This window comes from Rattus norvegicus, chromosome 8 (genome assembly GCF_021556685.1).
Source record: "Rattus norvegicus strain SHRSP/BbbUtx chromosome 8, alternate assembly SHRSP_T2T, whole genome shotgun sequence".
NCBI classification, from domain to species: Eukaryota; Metazoa; Chordata; class Mammalia; order Rodentia; family Muridae; genus Rattus; species Rattus norvegicus.
The window spans coordinates 84,593,478-84,616,904 of record NC_141541.1 but is presented as its reverse complement, the minus strand read 5'-3'; the positions used below and the strand labels follow the sequence as shown (position 1 = coordinate 84,616,904).

At 37.9% G+C, this 23,427-nt stretch overlaps 1 long non-coding RNA gene across 1 annotated transcript; it reads right to left on the bottom strand.

Moving 5' to 3' along the window:
* Window positions 1-5,474: 5,474 nt before the first annotated feature.
* LOC148004251 (uncharacterized) lies at window positions 5,475-11,966 on the bottom strand. Its single transcript, XR_015627340.1, has 3 exons — window positions 11,881-11,966; window positions 7,517-7,588; window positions 5,475-5,632 (listed from the first exon to the last, which is right to left on the bottom strand). It is a non-coding gene; the product is annotated as an uncharacterized LOC148004251 (long non-coding RNA).
* Window positions 11,967-23,427: the final 11,461 nt, after the last annotated feature.

Sequence of the window (23,427 nt, the reverse complement as noted above, 5' to 3'; positions counted from 1 at the left end):
CCTAAGTCACCCAAAACATAAATATTTAACAAGCCAAGGGCACCATACTAGTAATCAAAGACACGTTTGCAAGTAAAGGTCAGATCTATTCCTCTGGCTTGGTCTTGTTTGTATTAATAAAAGTTAGTGGGGTTGGGGATTTAGCTCAGTGGTAGAGCGCTTGCCTAGCAAGCGCAAGGCCCTGGGTTCGGTCCCCAGCTCCGAAAAAAAGAAAAAAGAAAAAAAAAAGTTAACTAAACTTGAACCCTACACTTGGTTCTATGTGTTTCCGGCAACTGAAAAGCAATATTTCACATATGAAAGAAGGCAAGTAAGACTGGGTAAATCACAGATAGCTGCAAAGGACGGTGCATCAGCCTCGTGGACTTATGGGAAGTTGACAGGAGCTCAGGGATTTCTGCCTTCGAGCTATTGTGATCTAGTGAAGACTTGCTAATGCCTAGAAAAATGGAAGCACCTCTCTGGAAAGGAGTATTCTGAAAAGAATGTCAAGCTGCTTTTAGGGATATTTTAGTTCAGCCGAATTCCCTCAGGCTTTCCTGAGAAATTAGCACGTCATGGCTAGAACTCAGAAAGGCCTCTTGAGAAAAAGTTTAAGACAGAAGGAAATCAAGGATGTTATGGCCACCCCAAAGCTATGGCTCATATGTGTTCTTTGTTTTGCTTTTTAATCTGCATCCTAGTGTCACCTATAGCAAAATTAATACAAATTAATAATAAGTATAAGATATCTTCTTTTATATTTTCTAAACTAGTCACAATGATTATCCTATAGAGCCCAAGAATAAAATCTAAAGGACAGTGTCTGCGATTCTTTTCGCACTCCTATCAGACTGGCTTGCTCTTCCAATCTCCATTGTCCTCAGAGTTTGAGGTGAGAACTTGTGGCGGTAAATATTTAATGGTTCTATGCTCCCGGCCGGTGTGCTTACATCTCTGGACCCGCTCTGGATTTATGAATGAAAGCAGCGTTATTTTTAATATGCCTTAAACTTGCTCAATGCCTGGGCCATCCCTGAACCTCCACGAAGCTAATGCACTCTCCCCTCTGATATCTTGATTTATTCTTTTCTAAAATCTATTCTTTATCTCTGTTACTCCAGACCCGATAGGGGGAGTGGCCCCTGGGGCTGCTTTTCTCTGACTCTTACAGCTCTATGTGTGTATCTTCCTTGTCTTCCTTCCTTCTTCCCTGGAGATTCCTTTTCCCTCCCCTGCATTTTCTCTCCAGGAATCCTCAAAGTCCTGCCTCTGTCCCTCTGCCCAGCCATTGGCCATTGGCTCTTTATTGACCAGTCAGAGAACCAACTGTCTTCAGGGACCCACAGTGGATGTGCCGATTCCCACGTAAGCACAAATCAAAGCTCCAACAAGAACTAGCTGAACTGAACGGTACTTGAATTTCCCAAGTTGTACCCTAAATACCTCTCTGAGGCGTCAATGTCTGATTTTCCAAATTATTCCCCAAATGCTTCCCTGAGGCGTCAATGTCTGTTTATATCACACTGACTGCACCCCAAGAATAAGCAAGCAGAACGACAGTCTCCGAAATCTCCTCAGTAGATAAACCTATCAGGAAACTTACCCACTTAATCAGATGTTTATAATACTCTATTGTGAAATGTATACACTTAAACAGATGTTTATAACACGCTCAGCTTTCTGGAACCTTCTATAAAAACTACCACACAGGGGTTGGGGATTTAGCTCAGTGGTAGAGCGCTTGCCTAGGAAGCGCAAGGTCCTGGGTTCCGTCCCCAGCTCCGAAAAAAAGAACCAAAAAAAAAAACAAAAAAAAAACAAAAAAACAAAAACAAACTACCACACACCTCTTTAATAACAGAGGCCTGAAGTGTCAGTTAAGAGAGATTGGCAGCCTTCAGTATAAACACACGACTTCATAAAATCATGGATTTTTTTTCTGTCTCGTTCATGTAATTATGTTAGTGGTGTATGAAGTATAATATATGATTTTCTGTTGAGTGTAATGGATATCTGGTATTTTCAGTTACAGCAGAAATAACTGAGACATCATCAGATAAAATATTTTCTAAATCTTTTACATCTAACAGCAACTATAAAAACTCTCTGCTGTAAAGTATCCTTTCTTAAACCTCAAGTTTGCTTTGGACTCATGCTCTCAGTGCAAATTAGGCACAGTCTTTGATTCATAAGTTAATATTTTTTTTTTCGGAGCTGGGGACCGAACCCAGGGCCTTGCGCTTGCTAGGCAAGCGCTCTACCACTGAGCTAAATCCCCAACCTGTTAATATTTTTAAATAAAATTGGCAATGTGTTGTGGATAGACATTCTTAAAAGGATTACTGTATCATTTATTTTCCATAAAATGATATTGACAGAAACTCTGTGTCTCACAGGGCTGTACGATGCAAATGGCATCAACGTTAAACCATTTTAAGTCGTGGTGCTGGTGCACACCCTTAATCTCGTACCCGGGAGGCGGAGGCAGGCAGCTCTGTGAGTTCAAGCCCAGCCTAATCTACAGAGTGAGTTCAAGGATGGCCGGGGCTACACAGAGAAATCCTGTTCCCCTAAACATTGGAATTATGTTGAAATTTCTATGAGTTATATTCTGTAGTTAACTAGTTTTTGTCAACATATTTAGTGAAGCCAATACATTTATGCATTTGGTGAATGTTCAGATACATACACTGCATTCTCTGAATCTTTTGAAACACTGTGATTGTTGTTTTTCTGCTGGAAGAGAAGAATACGTATAAAGACAGAAGAATTACCCAGAAATATCAAATACCCTTACCAATATAACTATGTTAATGAGGTTTCAGATAATAGTAATAATAGGTGAATTATTATTAAATAGGATTATTATTGTAGGGGGGGCTGAAGAAATGGAAAAGTGGTTAATAATACTGGTGGAGGACATGTGTTTGGTTCCAAGAATAGACATGGATATTCACAAACATGCATAACTCTAGTTGCTAGGGGATTCAATGCCCTCTTCTGGCCTCCAAGGTCAAAAGATACACATGCAGTGCACATATACACATGTATGTATACACACACTTATACTAAGAAAATAATTAACTTTTAAAAGGATACATGTATGTATGTGTATATGTGTATGTATATTCTACATTAATTATATAGTTAAACAAATATTGTTCATTTTTATATTGATTTTATTTTCAGAGATGAGAATTGGGACCAAGTTCTTGCAAATTTTTTGTTTTTTTAATTTGTTATATTATTTTATTTTTTTATTACTTTAATTTTTTACAGCCCAGTCATTAACCTCCTCCTGGTCTGCTCTCCACAATTACTCATCCCATTCTTCCTCCTCCCTCAGACCCATGTCTCCAAGAGGATGTGCCCCCAATCTTTGCCAGGCCTCCCAATCCCTGGAGCCTCAAATCTCTAGAATGTTGGGCTTGTCTTTTCCCACTGAAATCAGACTAGGCAGTCCCCAGCTGTATATATGTCAGGGCCTCGGACTAGTTCTTGTAGGCTGCCCGGTTGGTGGCTCGTGTCTAAGAGATCTCAAGGGTCTGGGTTAGTTGAGATTTCTGGTTTTCCTATGGGGCCACACTCCTCCTCAGCTTCTTCCAGCCTTTCCCTAATTCAACCACAGGTGACCCTGACTTCAGGACAATGGTTGGGGGTAAGTATCTGCATCTGTCTCAGTCAGCTGCTTGTCGGAGGACAGCCATGCTAGGCTCCTGTCTGTGAGTACAGCACAGCATCAGGAATAGTGTCAGGGCTTGCAGCCTCCCCTTGAGATGGATCCCAAGTTGGGGGAGGAGGTTAATGTGAAAGAAATTAAAGTAACAGAAGATAAAATAATATAACAAATAAAAAAACAAAAAAATATGCAAGAACTTGGGCCCAATTCTCATCTCTGAAAATCTCCTTTCCCTCAGTCTCTTCTCCATTTTTGTCCCTACAGTTCTTTTAGACAGGAACAATTCTGTGTCAGTGTCTTTAACTGTGGGATAGCAACCATATTCCTCCATTTGATGCCCTGAATTTCTAGTTGAGGTGGACTCTATAAGTTCCCTCTCATCACTGTTGGGCCTTTCATCTAATGTTACTCCCCTTGAGTTCTGAGAGTCTCTCACCTCCCAGGTCTCTGGTACTTTCTAGAGGGTTCCCCCACCTCCCAACACCCTCCCCCAGAGGTTGTCTGTTTCCATCCATTCTGCTGGCCATCAGGGCTTCAGTCCTGCCCCCTTACCTTATCATGTTCCCCCTTTCTCCTTCCTTCCCACTCTCTTACCTAAAAACTTACCTCCCTCTGCCTCCTATGATTGTTTTCTTCCCCTTCTCAAGTGTTGTTGAAGCATCCTCACCTGGGCCCTTCTGCTTGTTAACCTTGAGTTCTGTGGATTGTATCTTAGGTATTCTGTATTTGTTTGGCTAATATCCACTTATTCGTGAATATATACAATGCATACCCTTTTGGGTCTGAGTTACCTGGCTCAGGATGGTATTTTCTAGTTCCATCCATTTGCCTGCAAAACTCATGATGTCCTTGTTCTTAATGACTGAATAATATTCCATTGTGTCAATGAACAATATCCTATATTGTACCCTGCCCTTTTATAGGACTAATAAAAACACTAGCGGCTAAGGACATTAAGCAATTTCTCAAAGAGTCATGGTTTCAGATACATAGAATGACTAATTGAATAAAGGCCTGTCATATTTCATAATGTTCTATTACCCAAGAGCCACCAATAGTTCCCCCAGCTTTAATTATGAAAGATTTGTACTTGCTAAATAAATAGGTATTTTTAAACTTCCTGAGTTTCTATCTAAATTAGTGTACTCTTTAATTATTAATTACGCACTTTTACCTGTAAGTAAACAGCTTGAGCAAAAAGGAATACCTATTATTTTCTCTAACAGAATCCCAAAGCAGAATGACTCTGCTCTTGATTTACTGATGTCATCAGAGACTCAGATTTTGTTCTCTGACAATATTTTGGTGGGTGGAAGAATTTAAATTAAGTTCAATGGATTTAATTTAAACCACTGATACATTTGAATTAATGTATTGAAATCGTTCTGGTCAATCAGGATTGACCTGACATCACCTGATGACAGTAGACATAAGTCAAAGTGTGTTAGCAAGGGTGACAGGAGACAGCTGCCAGGTAGGCTGTTTCAGCTGCAGAAGTCAACATTACTATGACCTAGAAAATAGATAATAGAAATAGAATAGAATAGAAAATAAATGGCCACAGAGTACCTGGATCAGTTTGAGTTTAGTTTCATTTGATTATTTAAAAACCAAACAACCCACACTAAGACAGAGTTTCTTGGCCTACAAAGGAGTTTAAGGTCTGACAATCCAGAATTTTGTTTTCTGTTTCTCAATAAATACATTTTGAATACTAGAAAGAGAATGCTAGAAAGAGAATACTAGAAAGAGAATGCTAGAAAGAGAATACTAGAAAGAGAATGCTAGAAAGAGAATACTAGAAAGAGAATGCTTCCATTTTATGTCAGCAAATGTAATACCTTTTAGGGCAATATTTTCAGCAAACATTGAAACCCTTCATTCACTGGAAGGAGGCGGTTCTTCTGTCAACGGTCTCGATGAGAACACGTAAGTTGTGGCGGCTCACTGTTTCATGGGTTTCTCTTCATCCTGGAAGCAGCATTTCACATAAACGTGCTAAGAATAGAGACTTGACCTATTAGCTAGATATATTTGTCACAGAAATGCTGAAAGCTAAGGGATAAATGAATGTTTTCCAGATACCAAGAGAAAACAATATAGATTAACAAAATACGCATAGAAATGCTAGATCAATCATTTCACCTTGAACCTTCTCAAAACTCATCTTTAACTCTTTCGTTATAGGCATATTACCAAAAGTAGCCCATTTTTGCATCCCTTACTTATGGTACCCCAGAGTGATGCTATTTGGCAAAGCCATGAAAGGACTACTTGCACTCATTTATTGGTAACTGAGTGCCTATTCATTGACCTCTCTTTTCCTTCTCTCCCCCAACTTTACCCAGCCCCTAGTAATCACAATTGCACTCTTAACTTCAACTTTTCTTTCAAATTCTGCATACAAATGACATAGTGAGGCACATGTCTGTCTGTCTCTGCTTACTGCACACTTAATGATACCCAGCTCAATCAATGTGGTTGTAAACATCAGGATATCATCCTTTCATGGGAGAGCAGTGTTCCAGTATACATAATGTGCCACATTTTCTTTATCTGGTGATGTAAACACAAGTTACTTTCATCTCCTGGCTGATGTGAACACTGCTTCACCCAGCAGTGAAGCGTAGAGTTTTGTGCGTGGTGGGTTTTTGTTTTTCTTTTTGTTTTTTGAGAAACTAATTTTACTTCCTTTGAAAAATACCCATTTGAGATGCCTCATGTATGTGCTCTGTTTTTAATGTTTCAAAGGACTTGTACTTGTTTTCCTTAATGGTCATAACCAACTTAACTACCACCATTTAGAACATGTTCACTCCACTTCATCCACATCCTCATGAATGCTTGTATTTCATCTCTTTGATAATAGTCAACTTTGTGGGTAAGATGATGCTTCAGTAGAATTTTGATTTATATTTCCCAGATGATAAAGGTAATTTTATGAACTGGCTAGATATTTGTATGGCTTTTAAAAAAATAAACTTGCCAGTCAGATCCTTTGACCTTGTACTTTCTGTCATTATTTTATAATTGTGTTGTTGAGTTATATATATGAAGCCCTTGTCAAATGTTTTGTTCAAAGTCCAAAGGTTGCTTCTTCAATCATCCGAATGGTTCCTTTTGAACTTTGTAATTTGATGTAGTCATATTTTCCTATTTTTCCTTTAATTTCTATGCCCTGAGAGTTAGATAAACTCTTTTAATTATACTTAAAGAAGTATGGACTCTATAGGAGGAATCTGCCTAAAGCATATGAGGTTATGAAATATAATCTACAAACATACATGGGTTGTTCTGTGGTTCTTCAGCTTCAATCTTTATACAATTACAAGGACTGATAGCTAAACACGTTCCTTCATGATACTCTACCTCCAGAATTTATGAATTGGTTCTTCTGGAATGGGTGAGAATTTTCATTTCCAACAGATTCTAAAATATCTCAACAGTTCCCTCTGGAGGTCATTGCAAGTAGATCTCAAGTCTTTGTGTTCATCTTAATATTCTGACTTTTAGACTTTCTGATATCCTCGCCCTTTCCCAGAAACTATGATGAAATAGATACATCATGGGCCAGAGTACTCTTATATGTTTGATTCCCTGGTCTTCAGCTAGCTCTCTAAGGAGAGAAGCTGCTACTTTGCACTCCTGTGGGAAAGTATAATTGTCAGTTATTTCCTGTGCACTGAAACATTACACAGTCCTTAGTGAAAGCCAAATTCAACTTCCTTCTTTGTTTTATCTTTCTGTCTGCTGGAGTCCCAGTCCCATGTTGATTTGACACACAAGCTGCACATGGCTTGTTACTGAGAAACAAGAAATAAGAAAGTCATATGTTGGAAAGTTTCTGACCCTTACCTCAGTGTCATTGTTACTCCTAATATTTTCTTTGGACCCAAACCCATGCTAGAATCAACCAGGAGTGGGGTTCTGGTGAGAGAAGACAAGGGAATTAGTTGTTGGGAAGTGAAAATATCAAAGTTGAACTACTATCTTTTTTACACCTCATTGTCTCCAAGGGTCAAAACACCTATTTTGTTTGTGACTACACGATTCCTTCCACAGTTTTTATATTATAATTTTCAAATTAGAGTGGCAACTTCAAGTCTGCAAAAGTTGGATCATTATTAGTACTACTTTAGAACATTTAGAAAACATTTGCTCTTTCTCGAGGCAATGCCTGGCTTTTAACTCTGTTGCTTCCATATGTGCTTGAAGGCTAGCATTGGACTCAAGCTTAACGATGAATGCTTTATTCTGAGACTGAAGTCAAGCTGCCTCTCCAGGAATGAGTGCTGTTCCTTAGCTGGTCCTGAAGCTTGAGAATATCATGATTTAAGGAAACTGAAATTATACATATACAGTTTCATATATGGTTTAAGATGGTCCATTTTTTTCTCTTACATGCACACAGTGGTTAAACTAAAAAATGGCTTAAATAGGGACTACTTCAATTAAAATTAATCAAAATAAATGAGTAAATAAGAACAAGGAAAGTCAGAAGAAGTGGGAGTTGAAAGCAAGTCAGAAGAGAGAAATGATAAAAGAAATAGAATTCCAGAATCTCAGAATTCTGAGTCCTTTCCTCTCTTTCTATCTTCTGTGTCATCTCTACCACATAGAGAAGACAAGAGAGTTCTTATTATCACAGACAGCATAACAAATTTGAAAAATTATTTTGTGCCTGTGTGATTGTGGTAGCCTCATTATTGTTTGCAAGTCATTTCTTTTTTTATGACAGACACAGCTAAGAGAAGACAATCCTAAGTCAAACGATTTTCCCACAGTGGATTCCACTTCTGGACCAAAATAACCAATCTATTAAATCAGAACTCTGAACCCTCTCAATGTTAAATGATTTGCTGCTTTTTAATAAACACTCTGCCTATATGATGGATACTGATTCTACTGTGCACATAAAGTTTCCTTTCTTGTTATCAAAAATCTGGCACTCCCTTGCATCAAAAATCACTTTGCACAGATTTACATTTTAATTTCCCCACATGTACATCCATGTGCATTGATTTTCTCCCTAATTTGTAATGGCGTCTCTGATAATAGATGTATAAATTGTGTGGGCTGAGTTATTGTGTAGTCATAAGCAATCATAAGCTACTAATGATTTTTAATAACAACAATGTTGGAGTCCACTGCTATTGTGCTCCATCATTGCGCCACGGTTTCACTCTTGGTCAGTTGAAATGACTTGCCCTTGCCTGATCAAGAAGGCTCAGGCTGATAAAATGACTGACCTCTGGAAACTAAAGCCTATGACCCTGAACATGTTTACTTTTAAACTTTCCATCTAGAAGGAACATGTGTCCTTCTATTCATGTCTCATTGCTCAGTACAATCCCTGTCTTTACTTAAATCAGTGAGGATGGGAAATGGACTCCAGGGAAACCCCAGGGATATTGGGGGATAACATGGCAGTTTAACAAAATAGGTTACATTTATTTAAGTAATTACTCTACAAGGCATTCTTCCAATATGCATATGTTCAATATACATCAGAGTTTTGTTTGGCATGTACTAAGTTTCTCTTTTAACAGTGAGCTTAGAGCGACTAAGTCATGTTTTTAAAGTGATACAGTTGATAAGGGACAGAGCTGAGACCAAAACTAGGTTTTCTACTCAGGCCAGTCTCTGCCATTTATTGCACTGAATGTGTCCCATAATCTCTCCTGGGATGGGAAAGAGACCTCACTTTTAAATAGGACAAACTGATAAATAGACAAATGGTTCCCATTACCATGTCAAGATTAACCTTGGTTTGATGGCTCTGAGTTTCTTCTAACTCTGCTTAAGAAATCAGTTGCCCTTGGCCCTAAAGTTGCTTCTAATAGCAAGTAATGTCCTCTCTCTGGGAACCAATTAACTGTGTGCAGCCTGTGTAAACTTATCAGTAAGGACTTCAGAAAAATTGGAAAATATGGGACCAACTGGGATGGGTCAAAGAGTTCAGCGACCTTTGAAAAATAAAAATTATGAACACAAGGTCATTACATGTATAAAAACAGATCAAAGGAATGAGTGAGGTCAAACTTATTTGTCTTCCTGCCTTCTTTGCATTAAATCAAAAACATTCTAATCTAGCCCGTCTCTGACTCCACAGGTACTGGACAGGTAGTTTTACAATTGCTGGATCTCATTTATGGTGCATAAAACAGCACTTGCTTTCCCATTGTTATTCACTAGTGTGTGTGGTTCTTTCTTTTTTAAGTTTTATTAAATTTTATTTAGAAGAGCATTTTGTCTATCATATATATGTGTACCCCATAAATGCCTTGTGTCCAAGGAAGTCAGAAGAAGGCACTGGATCTTCTAGTACTGGACTTATAGATGGTTGTGAGCAAGCATGTGGATGCTTGGAATTGAACCCCAGTCCTCTGATAGAGCAACATCCACTCCTCACTGCTGAGCCAACTCTTCATCCCCAAGTGACGATATCTTATAGTATCACTTAGAGATGCTTGTCAAACAAAGTTTGAGACATTGTCATTTAGCATTCTTGTGTGAGATGAGAGAATGGCAAAGGCCTTGCTTCACAGAGCTCAATGTTAAGAAACTATGACTTAATTATGCAGATACCTTTGCAAGTTAACATTACTCATAGAAGCATTAAAGCACTTGGACACTATATTCAATTTGACTTGTTACTTGATGAATGAATTGGACAGAAAAGCAATCTCCAAATGTAATCATTTTGGTTGGAGCATAATGATTAATCTATACTCAATATTACTAGTTAAGTTAACCTTGATAACAGCTGTTCATTCATTCTACAGTAATATAGTAGGAGTTTACAATTGTTTTTAAATCAGGTATAAAAACATACATTTGAAGCTCTTTTTTGCATGCTTTTTTCAAATCTTCAATAAAGTACATGTAAAATTTCAAATTTTATTTAAAACGTATTTACAAATGTACATAGATGCAGGAAAGGGTTTTGTTGGTTAAATTTTCTTCCATCTCTTATTAGAACTAATTATTTTAAAAATCTACCTATGAAATAAATAAATACCATTTAACATTACCACAAAAAAAAACTTAAAACTTTCTGGTTTTCAGAATATATAACCATGTATTAAACATATCTTTGAATGCATTAAAATATACTACACAACCTAGCATAAAACTAACAGGCCTTCGAACAGGTGGATAACATAATTTTCTTTTTCCTAATGTGTACCAGAAACTAAATTGCATCTTGCCTTCAATTGAAACCCAACCATTCAGTTATGGTAAACTGGCTTGACAGGAAGTTTATCTTAAGACTTATGTAATCCTTGCCTCTTGTGTATCTTGATATTTGGGGAATATATTTTCTGGGGAGAACATATGGTGGAGCAATCTTTCAGGTTACCTGTGCTGACCCTGAGTTTGCATCATGGGAAGAAAATATGCTTCCAATTAAAATTGTCCTGTGGGAATCCTATTCTTTATGAATTCAGGGTGAAGAATAGCTAAGGAGTCTGGTCTGTGTCTGACAGCTGGTGCAAAGCACCTCGAATCAATAAAACTCTTATTAATTCTATTCTAAGTATTTGCTATTGGTTCATATGGACACGACTCTAAGGGGGAAAAAACCTGTGGATCTGGGAGTTTCTAATGCAAGCTATTGTAGAAAAGAATGTTGAGTATTTCCAATGGCCTTCACATTGATAGAAATAATGCCAACTAAATAAATAATTGCATACCATGTACATCAAGAATCATAAAGACATTTAAAGGCATAGTTCCTCTCCTTAAGTCATTTTCTGGAAAATACAACATCAGACTTTGAATTAAGGCTATGTATCCCATGGCAGAGATGAGTTCCCAAATATTTGAACTCAACTTTCATATCTAATGTAGCCATCCATAATAGTACTCCCTCTCGACTGGTCCTGCTGAGTTCTGAGTCTACAGAATATTTTGCAGGTAAAAGTGCTCTTAAGAAACTTATCTAGTTTTTCTTTCTCTGCCCTAAGAATAGCATTTAAGATTTTTCTCTGGGTTTTTTTTCTGCCACTCAGTACAAAATAACACAACACAAAATCCTGCTAATTATTCACTGTTGTTCACTAGTTTCCATTGTGGGTCTCTATACTCTATTTTTCTGGAACATGTGGGTCAAGCTCTTTGATTATTGTAGTGACTGACCCTCACTAGAAAATCAACACTGAGGCCAATAATTAAAAAGGGTTGGCATTATCTTTCTTTTACTGTAAGATTCTCACCTTAATCACTATGATTTGGATAGGGCCCCCATGTCCTCCAAGGTTCCATGTACTGAAATTCAATCCCAATTTTGGAATATTATGCTAAGAGAGAAAATAAATATGTTAGCCAACTGTGGGTTTAGAAGTGTGGTTTTTAGAAACAGGACAGTATTAAAGAATTTCATTCAAGTATACCCCTGGGATTGAATCTATTTTTTTTTAAGAGATCAAGACAAAAAGAGGAAATATCCGTGTATTTGCATCCCTCCATGTTTGATCGTCAGAAGGCCATCACTAGATACAAGCACTCAACCTGAAACTTCCAAAACTTGGAGCTAATTATATGTCTCTGTGTTGCTTCTTTCCCAGCTTGTGCTGTGGTATTGGTTGCAACAAAACCTGACTCCCGTAGAAATTAAAGCAGACAGAGTTCTCACTAGCAGCTAGTCAACAGGGAGAATTAGCCACTGTCTTCTTCACATTTGGTTAGTCTCAAGAAATTGCTCTACTCATGGTAAAGTGAGTTCCTGGTCATCTTTTTAATTTATACCATTTTATTTTGAGAATACATGAACAATGGGGCAACTGGAAAGTTTCACTCATTGATCACATTCTAAGAGGTTTGAGGGTCTCATTGCAACTCCAGAATGTCTACCTAAAAATTCCTAACAATATAACTTAGAAGTTTCCTATTAACTTGAATTTACCTATCTGTCTGTACCACTTTCTTTCAGCCACAAATGCCTTCTGTGAATTTCCCAAAATGTATCGTTCTCCTATCTTATAAGGATACGTGTCCTCTTGACAGAACAGTCTTTGCTTCCTCCTCTCTACTTTTACCACTTTATTCTCCATTAAGATTTCATCTGAATCATGTCTTTAGAATGGACATAAATAGTGCCGGGTTTTGTACCATTTGCTCTGAACTCCTTCACATCACCTGATAAATCTAATTTTATTTGAGGATAATTTCTTATTGCCTGACTGTCACTTTACAGGGAATTATTAGTTATTTCACTAATTGGTCTGGCTCCAACACATGGCCCCTATTCATCACACTTGACAGAGTTGTTTTGCAATAATCCAGTTTCATCCACTTCCACACACAGATTTCTAATTTTGTTAGGAGTGACAATTTTCTCAAGACAAAACGTTTGCATCTGTAGACTAAACATTGTGATGTAATCCAGTCATGCTGTTACATTCAGGGATCCTTTGAGAGTACCAAAAGATGGATGCAGCTAGATGGTTGCCGTCACCTCTGTCTGTGAGTGTGAAGGGAAACGTTAAACTGTAGTAGTTACCCTGGGACCATGAGGACAACATCTAATGATGAAAGCTAATTTGGTTCCAAGATGACATTACAGAATTATGTCATCACCCACTGGAGCACGAGGAAGAAGAACTGCTTTCTTATTGGATCTATCAGTGAAGAACACAACAGATAACTATTCATAACCCAAAATAGCTTGGTTGAAGCAAAAAGAATTATGTGACACTATGTTTCGTGGTGGGGGTAACCTCTCTGTAAGATCCTGCTAAGTATGCCTCACCAACTTCAGACCTACTTAAGTGCATTTATTTCTGTACTTGTGCAAGTTAAAGAAGGGAACCCACAACTTAGACTATGCCTCTTGCCCAGCATTAGAGTTGAATGTCAATAAGGTTAGGGACTACGACACTGTATTCTTTGTGGAAATTCTACAACTGAGGAAAATTATTCATTTGGGGTCTATGCTCCATGAATACTTGTTAGATTAATGAATAAAGCAATGCATTCGGAAATGTCTAGTCAAGAGTTCAGATTTGTAGTTGAAGTTCTTCAGACACAGGAGGGTTGGCTTGGAGGTTAAGAGCACTTACTTCTGTTACAAAGAACCCAGACTTGGCTGGCAGTACTCATGTGGCAGTCACAACCACCTGTAACTTCAGTTTCAGAAATCTAACTCCTCTTTAGATGCAACCAGGCACCCACAAGTTGTTCACACATAGATGCAGCCAACAGTTATGAACATAAACTTTTTGAAAACATTTTTCTGTTGTCTTCAGCTTATTGACTTGCATGTTAAACATACTTAACAGAATACAAGCATTAGATGTATCTAGAATGTTAGTTAATTTTTTGCTGGGATTCACATCTTCAGAGAGATGAAATTATTACATGTGTAAAGAAATGAGCCATAGCACAGGTTTTTAGAAATAAAATGGTCTTAAGCCATTGAGGATGAGGCAGGAGCCCCATACATATCTCACCGTACATATCTCAATATTTACTGAGAATCTTACTAAATAAAGCTTATCATAACATTTTCATATAAATAAGATGGAAATTTTAATTTATTTCTTCATTAACAAAGACTAAAGTATAAATATTATACTATAGAAATCTTTATAAGAATCAGTGTGAGTACATTGATATAATATGGTAGAGTCTCTGTATTTGAAAATATTTAAAAATGTATGGACACAATAAGCAAGTGATGAGGGAGGAGATTCTTACCAGCCCATATTGGCTATGCAGAGAGCTCCAAGGTTGCACTTTCCTTGCTGTTACTCATGGGGGAGGGGTTTATAGGGATACATCTGTATTTGAGACGTCCCTTCTTTTGTAAGTATTTCTTTATTCATGATCTTGTTAGTTATCTCAGTAAACTCATTGATTCACCAACATAGACCTTGGAACAACCATTATATTAGCCTGTTGTAGTTTCTAGAGTCTGCAGGTGTGTGCGTGCACGTGTGTGTGTGTGTGTGTGTGTGTGTGTGTGTGTGTGTGTGTGTGTGTGTGTGATGTCTCTCTGTGGAAAGTCTCATAGAATATCATACAAATTTCTAATTAAAGCCATGTAGAGCGAAGGAAAAGTAGAAGCCTTCCTGGCTAAGGAGACAACCAAATAATTACTAGTAATCCATTTGACAATTGCCATCAATGTCCACTCACTCCCTTGCTCATCTGCCAAAAAAATAAGACAAATTTACCAATATTTTGACATTTCCTGGTTTTGAGGAAATACGGTTAGTTTTTTTGTTTGTTTGTTTGTTTGTTTGGTCAACTAGATACAAACCAGGGACATCCAAAAAGACAGGCTATTAGTTGAAAAATGCCACAATCAGATTGGCCTATAATCCAGGCCTTTGGGGCATTCTCTTGAATGGTGTTTCATGTGGAAGGGCCCATCTCACTGCTCTATCCCTGGGTGGGTAGTTCTGGATTCTACAGAAAAGAAAAGTGGGCAACCGAGGAAAAGCAAGTCCATATCCAATGTTTCTCCAGGGTTTTAGCTTCTGTCTCTAGGTCCCTGCCTTAGCTTCCCCTGATAACGGGATATACTTTGTAAGCCAAATAAATTACTCTTGGTCACCTTTATCACAGCAGGAGCACGCAAAGACAAATATTGAGACTCGTGTTTGATGCGTGTCTAATCAACAAACTTCTTATAAAACCCCAAGGCAATTACACTTACACAAACTGGGAAAAGGTTTGCTCAGAGTGCAGAGCTCAGGAACGCAGCACTGACTGAGGATACACAACCCAACAGGCACACACTTTTGTGTCTGGACATAAGCTGTCCTTTGGAGAATTTGGCAACCATTTTAAAAACAAGCCAGACTTCACATAAAACAGAATGGAAGACGGTCTTTTATGAGCAGATCACCTCCCTGCGGGTAACTCGCAGTCGAGTAAGAGGTCCTATTCCAAGACTGAGCTGTGGAAGGGACCATAAAAATGATGATACTTAATATTTATTGATCACTTACTAAGTGCCAGGCACTTTGCCAAGTACACAGCATTTTTTTTTCATAAGATCACTCCAATGGCTGTATAAAAACTGTTGTTTTGTGGGAGGTTTTTGTGTGTGCTTTACAGGTGAAGGAAGTGAGCTTTAAAGGCACTAAATGAATTTCACAAGGCTACACTGCATTGAGGAAAGGCTGACACTAAGAACAAACTGCTTGTCTCCAGAGCCTAAAATCAGCTGATTCCAAAGGAGCCCCACAAGCAGCGGGTTGTACAAAGTCCATGATGGTGCCTCTAACTGCAGTGAGATTAGATTCCCTCTTTCTGGGGACACAATTGTTCTTCAACTCCTTTGTGGCTATTCCCATTTAATTTCCATTTTTAGCTTTATATCTATTTTTTAACACATCAGACATCCTGGTCCTCTGATCTTACAGTCATTCTGATGTCCTCTGTGATGTTCCCATTCCCAGAGCCTTATGTGTTGTAGAATTATTGAATGAGGTTGGGCACCCTGCAATCAGCTGTTCTATGCATTTTGTCCAATTGTGACTTTCTATAAGGGTCTCTGCTGCAAAGAAAAGCTTCTTTGATTAGAGATGAGAGCTCCCCTCACCAGCAGGTATAAAGATAAGCATTTAGAATGCAGTTAGGAATTACGCGTGTTTAGTGGCAGTAGATAGTTCTCCTGAAGGACCATATTACCAGACTACGCTCCTACTGTATATGCCTTGAGTCCAATTAGACAGCTGTTGAATACTAAAATTAAATAAGACACTTATGCATATTTATAGCTATCTTTCTGTGTTTATCATGCTATGAGTCATACGAGCCCCAGTTCACTAGAACTAGTGGTCGCTTCCCTCCCTTGGCAGCTCCCACAGCATCTTCTGTGTGTACTGTAGAAACTCGTTCTCAAAAAAGAGGTTTCTAGGTCAGGTCCAACTTGAATCCCTCATGCCCTGTGTCTGAAATCCATGGTGTCTTCTGCAACAGGGAATTACCTTCAACCTCTGAAACAAAACCAAGGTCAACAGAGGTAGTCTGTATTGTATTGGAAGTCTCTTGGACTCTTCTGACCATAAGACACTGACCTGCATGCTACCATGTGTATGTTCCACATCATCCTAATTCATCCATCACTTGAAGGACATTTGGGTGGTCTTCAGTTTCTAGCTATTGTAAATAGGCTAATAATACAGTGGAGTATGAGCCTGTGAAGTAAGACACTGTGTCCCTTGGGCATATATCAAGAAGTGGTATGCAGATCATATGGTAGGTTTACTTTTAGCTTTCTGAAGTCACCATACTGATTTCCAGAGTGGCCGCATCCATTTTCAATTCTACTAATAGTGAGTGAAGTTTCCCTTCCTCACCTCCTTGTCGATATTTTGTATCATTTGCTGTGTTGACTTGCATTTTCCTAATTGCTCGAGATTATGAACCATATTTGAGGTATTTCTTTTTTTCCCTCCATTTTTATTAAATTGGGTATTTCTTATTTACATTTCAATTGTTATTACCTTTTCCGGTTTCCAAGCAAACATCCCCCTAGCCCCTCTCCCTCCCCTTCCATATGGATGTTCCCCTCCCCATCCTCCCCCCAACAATCCCATTCTCTGAGGGTTCAGTCTTAGCAGGACCCAGGGCTTCCCCTTCCACTGGTGCTCTTACTAGGATATTCATTGCTACCTATGAGGTCAGAGTCCAGGGTCAGTCCATGTATAGTCTTTGGGTAGTAGCTTAGTCCCTGGAAGCTGTGGTTGCTTGGCATTGTTGTTCATATGGGGTCTCGAGCCCCTTCAAGCTCTTCCAGCCCTTTCTCTGATTCCTTTAACGGGGGTCCTGTTCTCAGTTCAGTGGTTTGCTGCTGGCATTCACCTATGTATTTGCTGTATTCTGGCTATGTCTCTCAGGAGAGAGCTACATCCAGTTCCTGTCAGCCTGCACTTCTTTGCTTCATCCTTCTTATCTAGTTTGGTGGCTGTATATGTATGGGCCACGTGTGGGGTAGGCTCTGAATGGGCGTTACTTTAGCCTCTGTTCTAAACTTTGCCTTGCTATTCTTGAGGTATTTCTTAGTCATTTTTATTACTTTCACTGAGAAATCTGTGTTCAGAACCATACACAGTCTATAATTTGAATGGATTTTTTTCTTGACACTTCTTTTGAGTTCATCATACATTCAACATTTTCATAATTCTCTGTCAAGTGCATAACTGGCAAAAATTCTTTCCCACTCTGTGGGCTTTCTCTTCACTAAGTTGATTCTTTCCTTAGCAGTAAAAAAAAACTTCTCAGCTCTGTGAGGTCCAGCTTGTCTAATCTAAATTTCTGGGCAATTTGAGTCTTAGTCGAAGTCCTTCTTCAGGCTGATTCAGCATTTTCAGGTTTCTGTTGAGATCTTCTAATCGACCAGGACATAATGATTTTTGCAAAGAGACAGATATGGATCTAATGTTATCCTTCTGCTTCTGAACATTCCACTTTCCCAGAACCATTTGTCAAAGATGCTGTATTTATTGTATTGTGTACATTTGGTCTCTTTGTCAATTATCTGATGGCTGTCTGTGTATCCTTGTTAAGATCTTTTAATTTGTTTCATTGATTTATCTGTGACAGTACCATACTGGTTTTCTTGCCATGGCTCTGTGAAGTATCATGAAATCTATTACGGTAATTACTCCAGCTTTACTTATTTACTTACTCAATGTTGCTTTGGCTAATCCAAGAGCTATTGTGGTTCCACATGAATTGTAGGGTTTTTTGTTTGTTTCCATGAGACATGTTTTGGGGATTTTTATGGAGATTAAATTGAGTCTATAAAGCTCTTTGGGTAGAAGGTAATTTTTATATTATTTCTACCAAGCCATGATTTTGTGAGATCTTAGTTTTTCCTTCTCAATCTCTTTCTTCATAGGCTTTAACTTTTAACCTGTAGAGGTTTTTTGGCCCCTTGGTTGCATTTATTCCTCGTTATTTTATTTTCTTTGAAGCTGTGGTAAATGAGAGTGTGACTACGATCTCATTTTCAGTGTGTCAGGCTGCTGACTTTTGTAAGTTGTTGTTGCTGTGAGCCACTCTGCTGAAATTGTTGATCATTTCTAGACGTTTCCTGATGGAATTTTGGGATATCTTATATATAATGTCATACCATCTACAAATAGGGATGGTTTAACTTTTTACTTCCTATTTTTATCCTTTTATTTTCCTTCTAATGTTTTTTTTCTCTCTCTCCAGGTAGCATTCAAAATGAGTAGTAATAGTGCACAACCCTTTACTGTTTCTTATTTTAATGTGGTTCCCTTAAGGTTTTGTACATACAGGAGGATGTTGGCTATGGGTTTGTCAAATAGAGGATTATATTATTGATGCTTGGTACATCCAGTCCTACTACTGTCTTCAGGATTTTTATTGTGAAGGCATACTGGTTTCTTTTCTTCAATGTTTTCTGTATCATCTGTTGAGATGATTATGTAAATTTGTCTTTCAGTCCATTTATTTGATTTACTACACACATTGACTTGTTATGTTGACCCATTCCCAATTTTTAAGGGATAAAACCAACTTGATCATAATAGGTAATCTTTTTGTTTATTTCTGTACTCCATTTCTAAGTATTTTATTGAGGCCTTCAAAATATCTATGTTCATCAGGGTATTTTACTGTTGTTGTTGTATCTTTGCCTGGTTTTGGTAGTAAACTAATACTGGCTGCATAAAAGGAGATTGGAAGTACTCTCTTTTGCTTTAATTTTTTAGTAAATTAAGAAGTACTGTATGTGGGTTTTCTTTGAAAATATGAATACTATATTTACATTAAATTATATTCATATATTTTATATAGAAAATGTGAAAAAATAGGTTATTGCTAGAAATCCATCAAGTCTGGGCTATTTTTAGTTGGATTGCCTTTTATTACTGTTTGACTCTGCATTTGTTAGGAGTGTGTTTTGTTTGTTGATCCCATTTCTGGTTTAACTTTTGGTTTAGATGAATATAGAACTTCATCCATTCCTTTACAATTTCTCCAACCAATAGAATACAAGTTTTTAAAATATTTCCTTATAAGTCTATATTTCTTTGGTATCAGTTGTAATAATTTTCCCATTCATTTCTATTTTTCTTAATTTGTATCATCTGTTTTCTTTTTAACTTGTCTTTCCTTTTCTATTCTTCCTTCCTTCCTTTCTTTTTTTTCCTTTCTTTCTTTTGCTTAACTGTACCAAGAGCATTAACTTCTCAAAGAACCAGTTCTTAGATTCATTGGTTCTTTTATTGTTTGTGTCTGGTATGATAATTTATGCTCTGATTTTTATTATTTATTGCTGTCTACTGGATTTGATTTTGGTTTGCTTTGCTTTGTATTTTGATCATTTTTGTTATTGTTGTTTATTTGTTGTTGGTTTACCTCCAGATTTCTTGAGTTACATCGTTTACCCATGTATCTGTACTCTTTTATTTTCTCATTTAGGCACAGACAACTCAACATTGTCCTCATAAGACTGCTTTTATTTTTTTTTTATTAACTTGAGTATTTCTTATATACATTTCGAGTGTTATTCCCTTTCCCGGTTTCCGGGCAAACATCCCCCTCCCCCCTCCCCTTCCTTATGGGTGTTCCCCTCCCAACCTTCCCCCCATTGCCGCCCTCCCCCCAACAGTCTAGTTCACTGGGGGTTCAGTCTTAGCAGGACCCAGGGCTTCCCCTTCCACTGGTGCTCTTACTAGGATATTCATTGCTACCTATGAGGTCAGAGTCCACGGTCAGTCCATGTATAGTCTTTAGGTAGTGGCTTAGTCCCTGGAAGCTCTGGTTGCTTGACATTGTTGTACATATGGGGTCTCGAGCCCCTTCAAGCTCTTCCAGTTCTTTCTCTGATTCCTTCAACGGGGGTCCTATTCTCAGTTCAGTGGTTTGCTGCTGGCATTCGCCTCTGTATTTGCTGTATTCTGGCTGTGTCTCTCAGGAGCGATCTACATCCGGCTCCTGTCGGTCTGCACTTCTTTGCTTCATCCATCTTGTCTAATTGGGTGGCTGTATATGTATGGGGCACATGTGGGGCAGGCTCTGAATGGGTGTTCCTTCAGTCTCTGTTTTAATCTTTGCCTCTCCCTTCCCTGCCAAGGGTATTCTTTTTCCTCATTTAAAGAAGGAGTGAAGCATTCACATTTTGATCATCCGTCTTGAGTTTCCTTTGTTCTAGGGATCTAGGGTAATTCAAGCATTTGGGCTAATAGCCACTTATCAATGAGTGCATACCATGTATGTCTTTCTGTGATTGGGTTAGCTCACTCAGGATGATATTTTCCAGTTCCAACCATTTGCCTACGAATTTCATAAACTCGTTGTTTTTGATAGCTGAGTAATATTCCATTGTGTAGATGTACCACATTTTCTGTATCCGTTCCTCTGTTGAAGGGCATCTGGGTTCTTTCCAGTTTCTGGCTATTATAAATAAGGCTGCGATGAACATAGTGGAGCATGTGTCTCTTTTATATGTTGAGGCATCTTTTGGGTATATGCCCAAGAGAGGTATAGCTGGATCCTCAGGCAGTTCAATGTCCAATTTTCTGAGGAACCTCCAGACTGATTTCCAGAATGGTTTTACCAGTCTGCAATCCCACCAACAATGGAGGAGTGTTCCTCTTTCTCCACATCCTCGCCAGCATCTGCTGTCACCTGAGTTTTTGATCTTAGCCATTCTCACTGGTGTGAGGTGAAATCTCAGGGTTGTTTTGATTTGCATTTCCCTATGACTAAAGATGTTGAACATTTCTTTAGGTGTTTCTCAGCCATTCTGCATTCCTCAGCTGTGAATTCTTTGTTTAGCTCTGAACCCCATTTTTTAATAGGGTTATTTGTTTCCCTGCGGTCTAACTTCTTGAGTTCTTTGTATATTTTGGATATAAGGCCTCTATCTGTTGTAGGATTGGTAAAGATCTTTTCCCAATCTGTTGGTTGCCGTTTTGTCCTAACCACAGTGTCCTTTGCCTTACAGAAGCTTTGCAGTTTTATGAGATCCCATTTGTCGATTCTTGATCTTAGAGCGTAAGCCATTGGTGTTTTGTTCAGGAAATTTTTTCCAGTGCCCATGTGTTCCAGATGCTTCCCTAGTTTTTCTTCTATTAGTTTGAGTGTGTTTGGTTTGATGTGGAGGTCCTTGATCCACTTGGACTTAAGCTTTGTACAGGGTGATAAGCATGGATCGATCTGCATTCTTCTACATGTTGCCCTCCAGTTGAACCAGCACCATTTGCTGAAAATGCTTTTTTCCATTGGATGGTTTTGGCTCCTTTGTCAAAAATCAAGTGACCATAGGTGTGTGGGTTCATTTCTGGGTCTTCAATTCTATTCCATTGGTCTATCTGTCTGTCTCTGTACCAATACCATGCAGTTTTTATCACTATTGCTCTGTAATACTGCTTGAGTTCAGGGATAGTGATTCCCCCTGAAGTCCTTTTATTGTTGAGGATAGCTTTAGCTATCCTGGGTTTTTTGTTATTCCAGATGAATTTGCAAATTGTTCTGTCTAACTCTTTGAAGAATTGGATTGGTATTTTGATGGGGATTGCATTGAATCTGTAGATTGCTTTTGGTAAAATGGCCATTTTTACTATATTAATCCTGCCAATCCATGAGCATGGGAGATCTTTCCATCTTCTGAGGTCTTCTTCAATTTCTTTCCTCAGTGTCTTGAAGCTCTTATTGTACAGATCTTTTTCTTGCTTGGTTAAAGTCACACTGAGGTACTTTATATTATTTGGGTCTATTATGAAGGGTGATAAGACTGCTTTTAAATGTGTCTCTGAGGTTTTGTGATATTGTGTTTTTACTTTAGTTTATTTCTACATTTAATTTCTTTCTTTAACCCATTCATTGTTCTATAAAGAGTTGTTTAATCTCTATGGGTTTGTGTACTTATTAGAAATTTATTTGCTTTCAATTTTAAGTTTCATTGCATTATGATCAGATGGGATGTATTTTATTTCCATTTTTATGAACTTCTTATAATTTGTTTTATGCCCCAGTCTGAGGTATATTTTGGAAAAGAATCTGTGGGCTTCTAGGTAGAATGTATATTAGTTGGTATTTTGTTAGAATATTCTGTAGATAACTATTAAGTTCCTTTCGTGTATGTCACTAAATTCTGATGTTTCTGTTTATTTTTGTTCAGATAACCTGACCATTGATGAAAGTAGAGTATTAAAATCACCTACTATTGATGAATGTTATTGTGTTTTTATTTTCACTAATAAGCTTTTTAAAAATACTTGTAAAATTTATTATAAATACTGGTAAATAAAAACATCACACACCAAAGTTAACCAGATTCATAGTTTATACAACGAAATGCACATCTATATATTAGAATAGAAACCTGGAATGGTAACTGTGGAACTTCACATCAAACTTTACACTGTGTATAATGTGTTTCTGCAATTATCTACCACCAAAATCAATAATAATATTGTCTATGGCAGAATTAGAGCTAGAAAAACAATTAAATGTAAGTCCCCTTCAAACCATGAGTCCATGAGCTATACTCAATCCTCTTCATCCTTCCATACAGACTTTCTTATTCTCGTTTCTTCATGTCTCAGGTGTACACTATACGTGTGTGTGTGTGTGTGTGTGTGTGTGTGTGTGTGCTAGGTGCAACATATGAGAAAGAATGTGTGTGGTTTCCTTTTCTCTGCTCAGATTGTGTGATCTTGATTAATATTGATCTATCCATTTCCCTACTGTTTTTAAATTCATTTTATAAAGCTGCACGCTATATGTAAATATGCATACATATACACACATATATGTAATTATCCACT